This window comes from Chelonoidis abingdonii, chromosome 1 (assembly GCF_003597395.2).
Source record: "Chelonoidis abingdonii isolate Lonesome George chromosome 1, CheloAbing_2.0, whole genome shotgun sequence".
Classification (NCBI taxonomy): domain Eukaryota; kingdom Metazoa; phylum Chordata; order Testudines; family Testudinidae; genus Chelonoidis; species Chelonoidis abingdonii.
Genome location: NC_133769.1, coordinates 190,125,828 through 190,145,751, shown reverse-complemented (window position 1 = coordinate 190,145,751; position 19,924 = coordinate 190,125,828). Strand labels below are relative to the sequence as shown.

General features: G+C 40.1%; 1 long non-coding RNA gene across 3 annotated transcripts in view; it reads right to left on the bottom strand.

Moving 5' to 3' along the window:
- The window catches only part of LOC116815468 (uncharacterized), a 325,990-nt gene that overhangs the window by 119,242 nt on the left and 186,824 nt on the right, over positions 1-19,924 (bottom strand). The gene's annotated exons all lie outside the window — the stretch shown is intronic.

Here is a 19,924-nt window from a genome sequence, read left to right as displayed (position 1 = left end):
TCTTGATGATACATGAGCCAAAATGGAATCCTGCCCTCCCCCCCTAAATCTGCATTAATTTCTATAGAACAAGCAGAAGTAAGAAAGTAGAGCATAAATGTGTTTTTGTTACTAAGGGGTAAACAGAGAGGATGTAGAATACAGAGAGGCAATCTGCAGCTCTCAGATCGTTACTTTTCTGATTATCAGTGAATTTCAAGCCAAATTCAGCCCTGGATGCGAGTGGACACAACTCCAGTTGAATCAATGGCGCTGCATCCCTTTATGCAATGGCTAATACAGAAGGGGAAAAATATGCTGAGAATTCTCTGCAGCTTTTTTTCTACTTTGCTTTGCTAAAAAAACTTCAAACATCTCTCATTTTTATTGTTAGGCTTCTGAGCCATGTATATACCTACACAAGGTAAGTGAACAATCTCCTTTATAAATTACATCTTGGATAATAAAATGATCATTGCACCAATATTACTTTATTTTTCAACTGAAAGTAATGTACACTTGCTGTCAGAACATACAAAGCAGTTGATTCACCATGGAATACATCTCTTTCATTAACATCCAGTTCTATACCTTGTCGGGGCATCCATACATATGTTATAAGAGGACAAAATCTATAGGAAGTAAAGTCAGCTATGTATATACTGTAGTTGAGATAGTCCATAAAAGCAAATAAGTTATTTGGTATCCTCTATATAAATTCCCCATCTCCCACCATAAAAATCCCTATACACAAAGCCATATACAGTTACAATTACTGGGGTTCATCTAGCTACTTGCTGTTAACCTATGATATGCAGATTTAAATACAATCAGGGACTGAATTAGTTTCAACTTTATGGGATAAACTCAAATTTCAGAGCCTCAACGGGTGGGCTATCAATCAGAAGCTATATACTTATACAGTGCTAACAACTTCCACCTTCACACACACTGCAAAAAGTTCTCCACAGTGTTAACATGATGAGTGAGGAGATCCATTTCTAGCTAGAGGCATAAAGTTGATGGTAGTAATAAAGAAAAATATACATATTGAATATCACTACAGTCAGGACACCTTGCATGACTCAAGTCCCTAATAATTTTCAGTATCACAATTAATCTGCCTAACATGCATAGGAGAATAATTTGAAACATATGCCCCTTGTATTGCTGGCCTCAAAAATGCTGAGCTCTGTACTTTGAAGGGACAATAACTTATGTAGAATATCTAACATATGGGGCTTGGCTACACTCACGTTTTACAGCTCTACAACTTTCACGCTCACGGGTGTGAAAAAACACTCCCCTGAGTGCTGCAAGATGCAGCGCTGTAAAGCGTCAGTGTAATCAGGGCGGCAGTGCTGGGAGCGCGGCTCCCAGCACTGCACGTTACACCCGTAAAGGATGTGGCTTACATGCAGCATTGAGAGAGCTCTCTCCCAGCGCTGCCGCTCTGACCACACTCTCACTTCAAAGCGCTGTCACGGCAGTGCTTTGAAATTCCAAGTGTAGCCATACACCACCCTCTGCCTCACAACCGAACCTGCCCATCTCTTAATACACATTAACACAGAACCCGAAACAAATCATAATACAGCTGACATGGCAACTTTCTCACCATTGTCTGCGACAAGAACTTTAGTTATTTTAAAACTAAAATTAAGAGACACAAGTTGTGATGATGTTTATTATATTGCACAGATCTATGGAAATCATCATACTGCAGAGACTTAGAACTAGATATATGTGGGAACAGCATTTTTCATTCCATGAAAAAAGTTGAAATTTTGGGAAAAAAATCTGAATTTAAATGAAAAAAAACTCAACATTTTTCACAGGAAGGAAAAGTGAGAAAATTCCATAGGGGGAGAACTAAAATGGATTTTTTTGGCTTATCAGCTATTTGCCTGGAGGATGAGCAGGCAGGCTGCCCAGCTCTCCAGTCTCCCCAGCAGCCTCCCAGCAAACTGTCTGCCCGGATTGCCAGGCAGCCAAGGAAGTCAGGGAAAGCAGGCAATCAGGTGGCCTGCCTGGTTTCTCTTGAAAATTTTGATTCAGTCAAATAACCATTTTCCAACAACAACAAAAAAATGTTCTGTCAGAAAATTTTCAGCCAGGTCTAGTTAGAACAGAAACTATATAACTACATATATTATATTACGTATGTTCTAATCACCTATTTTAGGGAGGAAATAGGTTGCTATATTTAATTTTCTAGGATTTGCTGAAGTATGATCGGATGCTAGAGGTCATCATTAGCCAAGGATTGAAAGAGCAAACACAAATGAACTCTGGAACTTAGAGTGCAGAAGGTAAGCCCCACAAGGATTCTAAAAATTAATATTGGCCACTCCAGGCTTGGATTAAAACTCCCAGGGTTACAGCTTCTCTCTGACCTTGGATTGGTAGATGCTACCATCACTCAAGTGCAGAACCCCTTTGAGAACCCAGGAAGGCGCACTTGGAAATTCCTTCCTGTGAGGTACCCCAAGCCCTTCCCCCCCCCCACCCATGGAAGAGCTGAGAAACAAACAAACAAACAAAAATCAGCTCTTGCCACCAGCTAATTAAACAACATGTGCACAAATGTCTTAAGACACAAAAATACAATTCTGTTCTTAAAAATGGTGAAATTTTGTTAATAAAAAAGGGAAGAAAATACATCTGGGAACTCAGGCTATTGCTAGATTTTTTAAAGTGCAACTACGAGGATTAAGCACGAAGAAAAACTTTCTTGAGGTACAGTTTAAAGGTTACAAGTAAAACAAAAGCACCTGGGGTTAGCACAGAGGCATCCACAAGCCATAATGAAATAAAAGGGATAAACCTAATTGCGTCTTCCTACACATTTCCTGATCTATTTACATATCTGGGGTTTAAAATGAGTAGTTTCTAGGTATGATACTAATGATTTTTTCATACCTGGCCCAAACTTCTTACAGCATAGCTCTGCCCTGTCTGCCTCTCCCCCAGAGAACATCAGACAGACAAAAAGGAGTCTTTTTTCAATTTTAAAAAGTTCTAGCCTTCCCATTGGCTCTTTTGGCCAGGTGCCCGCTATACATAGCATGAGACTTTTTCACCCTTTATAGGTGGAGCAATTAGAGAACAGCTACTAAAAGGGATTTTATAGCTACTGGCTGGCTGAGTAGCCATAAAAGGGAGCTACTCCCACCCCCTTCATTTATCACAATGTTATGATCATCTCTTTTATGGAGGAATTAGGTTTGCTATATTATTTAATTTTCTAGGATTTGATGAAGTATGATTGGGTGCTTGCATCATTAGCCAAGGATTGAAAGAGCAAACAGAAATGCATTTTTATTTAAGGGAAGTGCAGTAGGAATTTGAATTCGTCAAGAAATTTGAATGCCCCAATACTTTACATCCTTATGTAAAAATGCTACAAAATGTAATTAGGGATGAAACCAATAGAACTGTTTGAGGACAGAGCCATTCAGCAACAGAGTGGCTTCCCACGGGCCAGGGGCTCGTCCTCGTCTTCCTTGCTGCCCTGGCCAGAGATCATTTCTCTGCCCTGCAAAGACCAGACTCTTCCCCATACCTTGTGCCTGCAGCAATAAAGTGTCACCAGCATGGCAGATATGCAGGAAACCCTCTGCACCTTTGCTGTCACAACCCTGCTCATTCACTCACCCATCAGCAATGAGTGTACGAGTCATGCCCAGGCAGGAACTGTTCAGCAATACCCCTCAGCTGGGGACTCTGCCTCCTTCTTGCAGTCCTGGCCAGGTCACTGCTGCACCAGGTGAGGATCGCAGCCTTCCCCGCACCTTGTGCCCCGGTGCCTTGGGCCCCACTGTCAGTGTGGTGAGATTCCTGAAGCCCGTCTCAGAAGAAAAGTTCATGTTTCAGCAAATTTTGAAGCATTTTTGCACTGCAGTAGATTTTCAATTTGAACTAGTGCTAGAGTATAATATTCTAAAAGGCATTTAAAAATATTCTGAATGAAGCAGAAACTATTGCCGGACTGGGTGACTGAGAGCCTTAACGTCCATTTAAAAATCCAGCATGCAAAAGAGTTCATATTGCAGTGATGGAATTCAAAAACAGGAAGTGGAATGAGGTCAGAGAGGCAAAGACATGAAATTATTAATTTTATCCTACTCTGCCCAGGAGACCTTAAATAAACTGATGACATTTGGATTTACCATCATCCACACTGAGATGATGTTACTGCATACACCCTGGATATTTCTCAATGTGAAAAAAACTGATTGTTTGTAGATCTTAAACCAATTTAGTGGCTAAATCAGAATCCCACAGCCTTTCATTCAGAATTCAATGCCCTGAAGGCTATTACCACATTACATGCTATTGAAAGCGGTAGCACGTGCTCTGGCAGAGATCCTGCAGCATGACAGCATCAGATCAGCGAGTTCTCTTCTCCCTGTTTGATATTTTTCCTTCTCATCTCATACCTATTTTGGGGCTAAATCCTGTCTCTTTCCCTGCCATCCAAGTCTCAGCAGCTGGGTGTGACATAGGGAGGTTGTATGGAGTTTGGTAAGGAAAGAGATCCAGATCATGCAGTGGAGGAGCTCTGCTGCCAGCTCCCCATCCTGTTCAGCGAGGACAGTAGAGAAGCAGAGCTGCAGATCCACTTGACCTATGCCTGCTTCTTCTCTGCCACGCCTCTCTAAGACCCTGCTGCATAGAGGTCCTCTGGGGAGCGCCCAGACATCTGGCCTCTGCAATGTGCAGCATGGACAAGCCTCATATGGCGGCTTTTCAAATCCTCCCCACAACTCCTCATGCAGACACACAGAATCACCATCTTGGTTCTGTTGCAACTGAAGCCCACCATGGCCCTCATGTGCACTTTACTTCTGCCTGTATTTGTTTCATTAGTGGTCTTTTTCCACTGAGGCAGAAGCAGCCATGCATCTAGTCCCAGGAACAATCTCTCTGTAACCCTTGCCCATCACCCATCTTCTCCCCACAAACTGCCACTTCCTTTTCAGACTCCCAAGCACCTCACTCTCAACACTTTTTTTTACCAGCTTAATTGACAACACACAAGTAATTTTAATCTCATTATATATTGACCTCTCCAACTACAATATGATGCCTTCCCTTTTACCAGGATGCTTCCTTACTCAAATCTTATTTCATCACTATAGCTCCACTGCAACGCCAACTAGCTTCTTGCAAAAACCTCTGGGATGGATAAGTTGGCTCCCTAGAGCCCACTTGATCTCATTAGAATTGGCCGCCTGATGTTTCAGTGAGATTTTGTTAAACACACCTTTAGATGTAGGTGCCCCATTAAATAATATTTCTTATTATCTGGCATAACTGGCTAATGGGAGAAGAGAGGGAGCCAAGTAAAAGTGTAGGTTTACAGATTACAGGAAAATAGGAGGATGAATTGTCTGCTTGGTATGACCTGAGCCGTTAACTGGTGATAGGACACTGTTGCCCTGAATTTATAACTAACCTGCAAAGCAGCAGAGGCCTAAATAATCCATATTTTTTAGAACAATGCCCCCAGATGTTGGCAAGACAAGACCTGTAAGGTAATACATTGCCTATTTGTTATATATAATATAAGAGCCTTTACAGTTCTATATTAAAAGCAGATTTGTGAAAGGTCAGATACTAGGACAATGAAGGCCACATAAATAGATTAGATCACAATAGCAACTTTTTCTTCTTTTTCTTTTTTTTTTTTTTTTTTTTTTTTTTTTTTTTTTTTTAGTATACCACCATTCTGGCACAGCAAAACAGAGAATTTTTTTAATCACGATCTTTCTAGCACTAGAAAGATTATGATCTAAATGCTACTTTTTACCGGCCTTTGAAATTGCTAATAGAATAAAAGTTTCATATGCAGAAAAATTCATCTCAGTACCAAAAAAATATGTAACATAACATTTTTGGAACAGGCTGTTCTCTGATGCTGCATTCCATACCAGGCCTTTTGTTCTTAACCTTCTAAATGGAGTCAAGTATCAGAGGGGTAGCGGTGTTAGTCTGGATCTGTAAAAGCAGCAGAGAATCCTGCTGTTAGTCTATAAGGTGCCACAGGATTCTCTGCTGCTTCTTCTAAATGGAGTGGATCAACAGGACATTCCAAATATTCTTAAAAAATTCTATGATTAGGAAATATAATTGTTGTTGGTGAGGGTCAATGCCACTGCAAGATCATTGAACACATTATAATTGTAATGCTACTCCAGTTGAGATTAAGATTTCACTTTCATTTTAAACCATTTTGTTAATAGTTTCTAAAAGGGCTGTCAAACAATTACAAAAATAATCACAATTAATCATGAGATTAAAAAATAGTTGTGATTAGTTGTAGTTTTAATTGCACTGTTTAACAATAATAGAATACCAATTTAAATGTATTATATACATATTTGGATGTTTTCCTACATTTCAAATATCTTGATTTCAATTACAACACAGAATACAAAGTGTACAGTATTCATTTTATATTATTTTTATTGCAAATATTTGCACTGTAAAAAAGAAAAAAACAGTATTTTTCAATTCACCTCATACAAATACTGTAGTGCAATCTCTTTATTGTGAAAGTGCAACTTACAAATGTAAATTTTTTTTTTTGCATAACTGTACTCAAAAACAAAACAGTGTAAAACTTAAGAGCCTGTATTCAAAGCGTGAAGAGGCATACCAATGTTTAGCACACCTGGCATATAAATAGTTTGCAATGCCGGCTACAACCGTGCCATGCGAATGCCTGTTATGACTTCTAGGTGACATTGTAATTAAGAAGTGGGCAAGATTATTTCCTGTAAATGTAAGCAAACTTGTTTGTCTTAGCAACTCGCTGAACAAGAAGTAGGACCGAGTAGAGCTGTATGAGGTGAGTTGAAAAACACTGTTTCTTTTGTTTATCATTTTTACAGTGCAAATATTTGTAATAAAAATAATAATATAACTGTACACTTTGAATTCTGTGTTATAATTGAAATCGATATATTTAAAAATGTAGAAAAACATAAATATATATAATGACTTTAAATTGGTATTCTATTATTAACAGCACTATTAAAACTGTGATTAATCATGACATTTTTCATCTAGTTAATTTGTTTTGCATTAATTGCATGCATTAACTGAAATTAATCACAAACCCTAGTTTCTAATCAATATTGGAAAACAGTCACAAAACCTTCCCATGCTAGGCACAAAGGATAAAATTTTCAAAAGCGCCTAAGTCTCATTGAAAGTCTTAGTACTTAAGCATGTAAATCACTTAAATGCTTTTGGAAATTTTACCAAAAGCCTAACTCACGTAGCACTTACCCTAATAAAGGTGGTCACTTGCCTTTGAAAAAATACATATATATTCACACTGAGCAAGTGGAAAAAGACTATTTATAAAATCTCTCAAAATTTTCTTTTTAGGCTGAAATGTCTCATATACTGCCCAGGCTCAGCAACAGGTTTTGTTTGTTTGTGTGAATCTGGGACGGTGCCATAAAAACTGGCTTTGGCCAATTATAAGTGATCTGAATAGGTTTGGAAAATATTTTCATTTAAGACATTTTTCAGAATCTTTTTTGCATTCAAAAAACAGTTTTTTAAAATTTCAGATTTATGCGGCAGCTCAGGGATGTGGAATGCTTATTTAATAGCATATGGTCCAAGAATTTTCCTTGTTTAAAGAAAATGGTTTTTGAAATAAAGTTTTGGATGTTTAAGAGCATTATACTGAACCTTCTTCAGAGGCACTTTTGTGCTCCCTCAGTCCCCGGAGCTACTCAAACTCCTGCCGCCCCCTGGCTTGCCCCTGAGATGCCTCCTATGCCAGAAAGTGGGAGGATGGGATCAGCTGTGTTATCTTCTTGCCACCAGGGAGATTCTCCCACATCTGGAGAATCTTCAGCTAATCTGTTAGTGTGCTTTACTGCTCCCTTCTGCCACCAAAGCAAGGCCAAAGACATGGCCCCCAAATACATATAGGGGTAACTACTTGAGTGCACCAAAGTGAACTTCAGCGTACAATCATCCTAACCACCACAAAGTTTTCTATTTAAATTTGCAGACAGAAGAGGCGATCTTTGTAAGTATCAAAAAGCAAGCTTACATGTATTCTGAGTGTCTTTTACTCATGGTAGACATGGCTTAGTCTGACCCCTTTACTACAATATTAATCCTCCTTGCATTTTAAACTCATCTCCTGCACCTGGTGCCTGACAGCATCTCTTGAAATATATTAAACAAAACTGAAATGCAGCAACATTTAACACTGAGCAATAAAGTTGATTTCTCTCTATCTGAAGTATAGCTAAAAGTCTGTAAAGTGATCAGTGGCTTAGAGTGAGAATGTTACAACTCTATTCTGGTATGTTTAGCCTATGAATCCTAACAATCTGCTAAATTCAAATCACTGATAAAGGCAGTAATTAAAACTCCAAAGATGAAATGTGGAGGGATGTAATAAATGTATGCTGGGCGTGATATTAAGAGACAGCCTTGCACATCTTCAGGCACTTGTTATCTCTAATCTATGAACAGTGTTGTTATTTTTACAGAATACATTGACAAGAAAGCCATAAAACAGTATGCATGCTACATTTAAGTGTTTTTCCTCCCAAACTGCCCTTTATCAAGGGAATTAGAGAAACATTATAGTGTATCTAAGGCCTGGTCTACACTACGCGTTTAAACCGATTTTAGTAGCGTTAAACCGATTTAACGCTGTACCCGTCCACATGACGAGGCCCTTTATATCGATATAAAGGGCTCTTTAAATCGGTTTCTGTACTCCTCCTCAACGAGAGGAGTAGCACTAAAATCGGTATTACCATACCGGATTAGGGTTAGTGTGGCCGCAAATCGACGGTATTGGCCTCCGGGCAGTATCCCACAGTGCACCACGTGTACGGCCTGGCACGCACTGACACTCGGATGCAGTTGCCAGGTAAACAGAAAAAGCCTGCAACAATTTAGATTTCATTCCTTTTGCCCAGCCGTGGAGTCCTGACAGCACGGGTGGACAAAATGCAGTCCCAAATCAAAAAGAGCTCCAGCATGGCCATTACGGTGAATACTGATCTGATCGCCGGATGGCGAAAACAAATGCTGTCTCACAAGCTCCATTACAGAAGATGAAACAAAATGCGTTGAAAAAAAATCTACAGCTACACAGTGCTGCGAAAGCAAATGCGTGATAGCCAGAGATTCCAAATGGACGCTCAAGTGGAGGGAGTGGGGGTACTGAGGACTCCAGCGATCCCCAGTCACAGCAGTCTCCGAAAGATTGCATTCTGGCTGAGCTAACCAATCCTGTTGGGTCACACACATTGTCAAGCGTGGGTCAGGGATAGCGCTCGTCAATTTTCCCTCCCCCCACACGTGGTAAAGAAGGGAAAGAAATCGTTTCTGAACTCTTCAATGCAACCAATGTCTATGATGCTGCTGGTAGACGCGATGCTGCAGCAGTGAAGAACAGTGATCCACTCCTTTCCCTGCCCGGGGGGACGGTTGCAGTAGACGTGGTAGCGTCCTGTTACTCCCGTTGAGTGCTCCTGGCTGGCTTCAGTGAGCTGGGGGGTGCTGGGTAAAAGTAGAATGATTCTCGGTGCATTCCTCAGAATGTACAAACGCTGTAGCCGTCCTCAATCATGCAACGGGGGCTGACGCTCCACAGCCCCCCCCTGTGTAAGAAAAGTCTGTCCTCCTGGAACCTGGTCATAGCAGCAGCATGCTGCTGTCTCTCCCCAACCGCTAATGTCCTGCTCGACTGTCAAAGCCCGGGTAGTCTGCCTCCCCCTATTTTTATCTCACTCACAAGGTCACTGTTCTTTCCTGCGATTCTTTATAACTCATGACACAATGGGGGGGACACTGCCACGGTAGCCCAGGAAGGTGAGGGGAGGGAAGCATGGGCGGGGTATTTGCAGGCACCCCCGTGAATGGCAGAGCTCATCATTTCTGTGGATCGACCGGAGGCACTGTGCTCTCTTATACACTGGCGTTCTCTAATACACTTGCCCAGATCTCAAGGGCAGACACCTATCTTTTAGAAACCATAAAGGAGGGATTGACTCACGGAGTCATCTAGTTTTGCTTTTGCGCCCCAGCTGATCTCCGCAGGGCACCCATGCTACAGCAGACAGTACAGAGGGACAGATAACTCATCTCATTGCCAATTTACACCGCAGCAGACTGACAGAATGACGATAACTGCGTCTCTGCTATCAGCAAAACAATGAATGGCTGCTGTGGTAGCACTGGAGTATAGCCTCTGTCCTTGGCACCAGTACACATACGGTGACTTAAAAAAAAAAACACGCTGAACGCTCCTGGTGGCCGTGCTATGCATCTGAGGCAATCCAGGAAAAGGTGCAAATACTTGTCTCGTTGCTTTCCGAAGGAATGGCACTGACCGACATTTACCCAGAACCACCGCGACGAGATTTTTGCTCTCACCCAGAATTAAGGGCAGGGAGCCTGCAGGAACTATGGGATAGCTACGGATAGCTACCCCACAGGCAACGCTCCGGAAATCCGTGCAGCCCGGACCACACACAACCGCCGAATTAATGTGCTTAGTGTGGCCGCGTGCACTCGACTTTATACAATCTGTTTTATAAAACCGGTTTACGTAAAATCGGAATAATCCTGTAGTGTAGAAGTACCCTGTTTCATATCTTTATTTTTTCCACTGTATGGTTGGTCCTGAAATCATGCTTTTCACATCTGGGCATGAACAGACTCTTATTCTTTACCTATTTAATCGTTCTTATCTGGTTAAGGATTTATAACACATTCATCACTGATAGCATCTGAGCCCCTTGGGTATGAATATCCTCCTAGATATTTGCTTTCTTTTACCCACCCCAAAGCTCCAATCTATTTAATTTTTGCCTGGCATTAGATACACAGTTTCCTCTGCTCCCATCTAAATTTCATTTCTTCGAAGCCCAAGGTCTCCATGGTTGAAACACTACTTCTGATCTTCTAAGCCCTCATAAGAAGAATGGAAAAGTTATTTTAAGAAAATACCATTCCACCCCCAAATCTTTGTCTATTTTTAGAACGGAACTCACAAAAATATTTCTGAGGGTTTCAGATATTTGTAAGAATTTTCTAGAAGTGTCAAAATACGACAAGAAAGGTAATTCTCTCAAGTCATTTTCAAACAGATGCAATAGTGTCAGAATTTGTTCGCAAACACTTGTTCACATGAAATTTCCACCCAATATTATATATTTTAAAAATTATTACAAACATCACCACTTCTGGAAGAAATTTGCCTGGGCCCAAAAGGCAGATCAGCACCAAACTACCACTGACCTTCAGTGGGATGCCTAACTACTCTCTGTGCCACTGAAAATCTTCCCACAGCTTGTCATCTGTTGACTCCTCTTGATTTACTGTTAGTGGACTACTGAAGTCAATGCAGTTTACATCAGCTGAGGACGTGGCCCATATGTTTATCATTTTAACCAATGCAGTAGAATTAATCCTTATGCTATACAAGGCTCTAATCCCACACCAGGGCAGATCAGAGAGAATTATCAGGGTTATTAATCTTTGGTTGATTTTTGAGGCATTTGAATGGACTGATTCAGTTATACTACTCCTTAGATATATTAGATTATTTAAACAATAAATTTCCAAGCAGCTGACTGTGACCAGATCAATATCTCAGAGGAAGTTCTTGATAGCATCTAGCCTTCTTTTGCCAGTATTGTGTTTTTCTTCTAACCTATATAATGCACAGTAATGGAACATACGCAGAGAAAATTAAAACTTCCTAATTTTGTCTTTAGTAATTAGACAACATTAATGTGATGATGATAATAATATTCCCTCTACCATATACAGTGACTAGTTAGGAATTACTGTACTCATGTTACCTAGTTCACAAAAGAAAAGCATGATTTTAAGATCAACCACACTGAATGATGAGCTACGTTTTCCAGGTGTCTGGTTTCTGACCTGAAGGCCTGGTCAAAAAGCGACCCTGGCAACTCCGGTTAGCACTGCTGATTGGGCTGTTAGAAGTCCGGTCAGTGGCACAGCAGGGCTAAGCCAGGCACCCTGCCCAGCTTGGTGTGGCTCTCAGAAGCGGCAGGCATGTCCCTGCGGCCCCTTGGCAGGGAGAGGTGATCAGAGAAACTTCGTCTGCACTGCCCATACCCACAGGCACCACTCCCACAGCTCCCATTGGCCCAGAACCATGGCCAATGGGAGCTGCGGGGGCAGTGCCCATGGGTGTGGGCAGCATGCAGAGCCCCTTGGCCCCTCCACCAGAGCCATGCAGAGCTAGGATAGCCTGCCTTAGCCCCACTATGCCACTGACCAGGAGCCGCCTGAGGTAAGCACTGCCCAGTTGGAGCCTGCACCTGCACCCCCTCCTGCACCCCAACCCCCTGCCCCAGGTTGGAACTCCCACCCAGAATCTGCACCCCAACCGAGCCCCCTCCCAGAGACCACATCCCGCACTCCCTCCTGCACCCAACCCTCTGCCCCAGCCCAGTGAAAGTGAGTGGCAAAGGGAGGGGGATGGAGTGAGGGTGGGGCCTCAGGGAAGGGGTGTTCTGCTTGGTGCGATTTGAAAGTTGGCAATTCTATGACGAGCTCACAACTACTGCATTTTCAGACGGGATAACAAAATGGATAGTCCTCTACAAAATCTCTTCTCAGGATACATGACAAAGCACAATAATGCCCTATCATTTAGCACACTCCTAAGAGGCAGCTAACCAATTATAATATTGTAAGATTGAATATAGGAATTGCCACACTGGATCAGTTCTTTGGTCAATCCAGTCCAGTATCCTGTATCTTATGAGGGTCAGTGCCAGATGCTTTAGAGGAAGCATCCCACCAGTCATCAGATGTGATATAAACTGCCCTCTATGGATCTCTCATCTGAATCCCTAATAGGAACAGAACTATTCTCATGCTTAAAATTAAGTACATGCTTATGTACTTTTCCAGACTGGGGTCTTTTTGCTTTACATTTAGCTCCATACAAAACAAATGAAGGCCCAGTCTTGCCTCTACACTCTAATTAAATGCTCTATGTAGTTTGGTCAACTGCTTTAGACTATGCATCCAATTAACTGCCCAATATACTGTACTTTATAATCTGTCACTTCAAATAATTCCAACTAGCAAAAGACCCATTGAATAAAACACTGTTCATATATGTTCAAACTGAAGAGTATGTAAAATAATGATTTTTCTTATACTACTGTCATTAGGTCCTAAAGAAGAAGAAAGGTGCATCAATCTCTGGGGAATTAAAGGAAAAATAAAATCCACCAATCCAGCTTCACTCAATCCATTTCAACTGTGTTTGTGTTTTGTTATGTAACTTCACATAACTCTAACTGCTTTATTATTTAAAATTATATCAGTATGTATCAATTAAATTTACAAAATTCCTTATCCCACACGGACATATCTGCCTGAAATAGTTGAGAGACTCTTCATTTTGAATATTAATCAACACATCAAGATTTACCTAATCTAGAGATGACATAAGCATGTATATGAATATTAGGTTAATTGTGATCTATAACCCAAAATTAACATTTCAGCAAAATCATATAATCAGGCAGAGTTATTATGGTAACATTAATATACAATTTTCCCCAGTTGCCTACAGATTCTGAAAGTCCTTATAAAAAATTTTAACTTTAAACTAACAGGAAAAAAAGTGGAGTTACTCTTAGAAACTTTTTACTTGCATACAGATCTAAATAACGTTAGCGCAGTGTATGTAGTATTCACTAGACATTCTCTATATTAAGTCTTGACCAAGTATGTATATCTAGGTAACATTATATATTTATCATTTAAGGTAAAATTGGATAGTTGTTAAGGATGTCCACTGTAGCTCACAAACGAGGTGCACTGAGGTCTTGAAAATATTTGTTCATTTAACACATATATTAGCAAGGCATGCTACTGCTGTAGGTTTTGGCAGAACAGGGTAGTCAGGATACAAAATCTGTGGCCCACTGAAAATGTGAGAATACAATGTATTTTCTATCCAAGAAAGAGGAACTACTGTACTGACATTTTTTAAGTTCATATTGAATTCTATAACATCTACATGTTTTAAATTAAACAAAGACTCCCTCCACCAGCAGGCTTTAAAAATCAGGGGATGTTTTTGCAGCAGAATTTAGATCCAGCTAGCTGTGGAGTGCCCAAGGCCTTTTTTTTTTTAAGCTACAGACTAAACCACAGTAATGGGAAACTATTTTGTAATTGAACTAGAAATATTTCATCCACAGACACACTAACAGCTTGATGTACAATGAATAGACACAAATTTACAAGGTTAATGGGTGATTTGATTATAGGTCTACAAGTACCTATATGGGGAACTAATATTTAATAATGGGCTCTTCAATCTAGCAGAGAAAGGTAAAATATGACCCAATGGCTGGAAGTAGAAGCTACACAAAATCAGACTGGAAGTAAGGTACACATTTATAACAGAGTAATTAACCTTTGAAACAACTTAATAATGGATTCTACATCACTGACAATTTTAAAATCAAGATTGGATTTTTTTTTTTCAAAAGATCTGCTCTGGGAATTATTTTGGGGAAGTTCTGTGGCCTGTGCAATAGAGGAGGTCAGACTAGATGACAGAGGTCCCTTCTAGTCTTGGAATCTATTAATCATGTTTTTTAAGGCTTGTTTGCTGGTCACAACATTTCAGAGAGAATCAGCATCTTCTGGGATAAGATATATAAAGACCTCAAAAATGTTTCATTACACAAAATCAATGGCAGAAGAAAATATTTAAGATGGCTGTTACTAAAAGCTACAATAATTTAGGCACTTAGTATTGACTTTGATGAAGTCTAGCTTTTTCTGAAAAACCTAAAAAGTGTATTTACATGCTATACTTAACACCTGGAGGAGCCATGTTGGTTGTGATCCTTGGTGAGAGACCATCTCTCACTGGAACTTCTCTTGTTCCCCAAAGAAAATCTCTAAAGTTTTCCTGAGCAGCAAAACTCTTGATATTTATTTGTTGATGCTTGACTAATAATAATACTTGAGTGAAAGAAGCCTCCACCAACCTGTAACCTCCACCAACTCCTGTAATTCTTTCCTAAAATCACCAACCAAAACAATAAGATTCACCTGCTAATCCATTATTCTTTTGCCACATTATGGATACATGATAAAAACCATTTATTTTGTGGCAGGGACTTATCTAACACAAAAAGATGGACTACTTATGCAAGTTAACTTAAAACAATGGACAAAAGCAATGTGTTTGAAGGATTGCATCCGTAATTATCAACCACCTGATCTGGAATTATTTATTATGTTAAATAAATTTTAAAAATCCTCAGTTATTTTGCTCAGGAATGTTTTGGTAACGAAAGATTATAAATCTCTGAAAGACTACAGTCTTAAAAAACTGTACCGGGACAACATCAGGACCTACAAGTACCATAGTAAGCAGTTAGTATATACTTCATACACAGATTCTACCTAATAAAAAGCATATAGATAATAATCACTCATCACGGAAATGTATCAAGGCAGAACTTCTTTTGCAAATCATAATGTTAAGACTAATAACACTTAGTTGCATATAAATTCTTCTGTTGTTTGTAGTCACAAAACCACTGATTAACACATGAAAGGTAAGACTGCAAAACAGAACACTTATCTCAGGTAAAGTCTCTTAATTGTAGTGTAAACACTACATTGGATATCTGAAATATTTATTTTTCTTGCAAAGTAAGCTGCCAATTGCTCTATGCCGCAGTCCCTGTGAAGTCCAAAGCTGCACTGGTGTTTCATTGCTGATACACTGCATTGCAAACTCATCCCTAAGTTGTTATGCACTGTCATTCCAGGTGTCTGATTGTCATCAATCAAGCTAACATAAATAAGCAACTCCACAAGACTATTCAGAACATATAATATACACTTGCCTTTCAAGTGCACAGCACTTACTTCATTTTGTTTCCAAAGAGGTCTTATTCCAGGTACTACAAAAGAGAAAAATTAAGGTTTTCTTCCAAAATAAGTTTTCAGCATTTTGGAACCATAGTATTGCTGATGATGGGTAACGTAGTTAAAGAGGTTTTAAATGGAATTTATATGCAGGTTTGCCTGTTATACAAGGAGCTACACACAAATGATCCATAGATTTATCTTCTCCTATGTTTCATGTCTATCATTACTATTTAGACCTAGTTTTGCTATTGCTCCATGTGAAGCACTCTTCTCTTGAAGTCAATAGATTTTTTGTGTGTGGACTGAAGTCAAGATTGCATCAGGAGATTGAGAGGGCGATTACAGCTCAGAATTTTTCATCAAGTGACATTTGAAGACACTACTTTACAATGACAGAAAGCAGCAAACAAGCGTACTTCAAAATAGCTTATTCATTAACAATATTTTTCCAGGCAAACATTCATTCATCCACATTACTTAAAATGAGGTATCACTTGCAGAACTATGAAAACTAAACTGGAAACAGAGACTGGCAAGAATGTTCCTTTGACTATTTTTAAAGCTCTCTAGAGAGAAGTTAATTAAATATAATGGAAATTTTTCCAAAGTGGAAAAAATAGGCACTTAAAAGGTGCAATATTCTTTTCTTCTTGCAACTATCATTACTCCGACAAAATGACTGAAACTTGAGTCATAAATACACAAATACTGGCAAGCTTTCAGTCCTGTTTTTCGTCTCCAAGCCAAAGGATGAACAACAGTGAGAATACAAGCTTCTTCAAGAGAGCCAAAAAACAAATGCTTGCCAGGCTTTGATTCTCTGGCAAACCTCTCACGACAGCTCTAATTAACTGCTAATGAACAGATACTAGGGGTATGTCTACACTTACAACGCTTCAGTGGCGCTGCTGAGCACTTCAGCATAGACACTACTTATGCTCATGAGAGGGATTCTCCTATGGGCATAGGTAACTCACCTCCATGAGAGGTGGTAGCAGAGTTTATGGAAGAATTCTTCTGTCAACCTACCCATGTCTACACTGGGGGTTAGGTCAACATAACTACATCTCTCAGGCCTGGTCTACACTGGCGGGGGGGAGGGGGAGGAATCGATCTGAGTTACGCAACTTAAGCCACATGCATAACGTAGCTGAAGTCAACATACTTGTATCTACCTACGACGGCGTCTTCACTGCGGTAAATCGATGGCTGACACTCTCCCGTTTATTCCGCCTGCACCTCTCGCCCTGGTGGAGTACTGGAATCGATGGGAGAGCACTTGATGGTCGATTTATCGTGTCTAGACTAGACATAATAAATCAAAGCCCACTGGATCGATCGCTGCCCGTGGATCCAGCAGGTAATGTAGACAAGCCCTCAGAGTGCAGATTTTTCCTGAGAGAGGTAGCTATGCCATTGAAATTTTCCAGTATACACTAGCCCTTACCTGATAGTCATTTTAAATTACTCTTAGACTTGTAGAAAAATCTTAATTATTAGCTCTTATTAATCAGTTATTCAGGCTCCTATTTGCAAACACTGCTGTAAGACAACAATACTTTTAAATATAAGACAGGTTCTTTTTGTTGATCAGCTGCATTGTTAATGGAAAACCCACAAGCATCTTTACATAAATAAGTGGCCTGAAAGATGTAAACCCTTCCCAGGACAGAGCACTGTTCATATCTCTGGGTAGGTCTACATGGTAGCTGGAGATGCAGTCTCCAGCTTCAGCAAACGTACCTACATGAGCTTTGTTTGCGTTAGAGCTCTAACAATAGCAGTGTAACTGCTGTGGCATGGGTGCCTGCCCAAGCTAGCCACCTGAGTACTTACTTAGGGTCTCAGATGGGATTGCACTCAGGCAGCTAGCCCATGCTGCTATTCATGCTGCCACAAGCATCGCCACAGCCACACCACTATTTTTAGCATGCTGGCTCGATCAGAACTCCCACAGCTATGTCTATCCAAACTGGAAATTACACCTGCAGCTGCAGTATAGCCATACTCTAAGTAATGCAGCTAATCCTCATTATGTACCTCAATCAAGAGGTTTATGAAAAATTTGAAGATACGCAGCACTCACAAAACAGGATAACATGGACTGTCAAGATAAATTGTCCTAACTACTGGAACCTGAAGTTCCATATTATCCTGTCATATGATGCTGAGTATCTTCAAATTTTTCATAAACCTCTTGACTGGGGGGCATAATGAGGATTAACTGCATAATTGGCTATGGGGGGTGGAGTCTCTCTCTCTCTCTCTCGTGTGTTTTTTCAGGAAAAATTCTAATTTTCCAATGCAAAACAAAAACAAATATAAAAAAGTTGATATTTTTCACAAAATGGACTTCTTGTTTTTCCAGACAGCCCTGGAAAATAGGACCAAATCTGGACATACAAGAAAGAAATAATGTAGAACACTGTAGCCTTGAGATCTTATTTTCTCCTACAATGCAAATCTTAATTCTTGAATACACATAGTGAATCAAATTCAGCCCTGGCATAAGTGTCTGCAACTCTCACTGACTTCAAGGAGCCCACTGCAACTTTTATAAAACTAGATAAATATGAGGATAAAATCATAATATGAAATTAGTAAACCATACATTAAGCATTTACATTTGGCAACAGATCCACAGCTCTGAACTGCTGTAGTTCCATTGCAGTCAGGGGAGCTCTTACAATTTACAGTAGCTGAGAATCTGTGCTTTTCCAGAATGAATTTTGCCAGCTTTCAAAATTAGCATTTAACCTTTTGGAAAATGAAACCTCATGATTAATTGACAAAATCTGAAGGCCACATTTTCCTTCCAGACAGCCTGTGTGCGTGTATATACGGATGCATATACATTGCTGCCAGGTTCTATGTGGTTCCTCAAATGACCCTTTTGCAGATGTGAGTATCTAAGGTCAGCAAGTATGTTTCTGATTCAAATCACTTCCCCCATCTAATAACAAATCAGTGCTAATATATGTCTGAGCAAGGATCCAAAGCTGCATTCACCTACATGTCTGATGGATCAATATTACTCTTATTTCATGCATGGGGAAACTAAGGCACAAAGCAGTGATATGACTTTCCCAAGGCCATACATCAAGTCAGTAAGAGTGATGAGAGATTTCAACCCAGGACCTCTGACTCCCAATACTGTACACTAGCTACAAGACCATTCTTCCCCTTCCTTTAGGTGACTTATTTCCTCTGAGTCCCAGTGTCTTCTCCTTTTTTCCCGTCCCCCAGTGTTTCCCTCTTGAACTATCACCTGGCCCTTCTAACTCCTTTCTCCATTTTTCCCGCCCTCTACTCTACCTTAAATTTCTTACTCCTTTGGCACCATCTCCCTCATACTATGGCTACTCAGCTGAGAGTGGAACATGCTTCTAATCAGGGCTAGCAGCAGCCGTGCTGACCTCCCATTCCCCTTCCCTGTGTGCCGCACTGTGGGGAAAAAGGGAAGAAGCCTTGGTTGCATACTCATATGCATTAGAGAGGAAATATTTCTTGTTGCCTGCAGCCCTGCTTATAAATGGCATTTTAGCTGGCATGAGTGAGAGCACCACTAGGGCAAATGTGTGAATGTCACTGCAGATGAGTGACTTTGGCAGGTTTTCTTAGACTCCTTTGGACTTAGTTTGAGCATATAAAGAAAAAAAGTGTATATTCATATTCTGTCTGGTCTAAAAAGGTACGTGTTCCAAAAATACCTCTAGTATATCATAGTGGAATTTAAATTATGGTGGAACATGATACCAGCTAGGGTACACACCTGATGATCCACAGAAAACTATGATAATTTAATGGAGGCAGAAAAGCTAAGAATGAAATCTGTGTGAGATAGATCCACGAACGATTGCTTCAAAGTTCTAAAACAACTCAAATGTTTATTTTACAATATTTGTAACCAATGTACACCATCTTGTCTCATTTTACAGAAATCTATGCCAAGTAAACATTATGAGACAAATATTTCTAAAAAGAAACAACA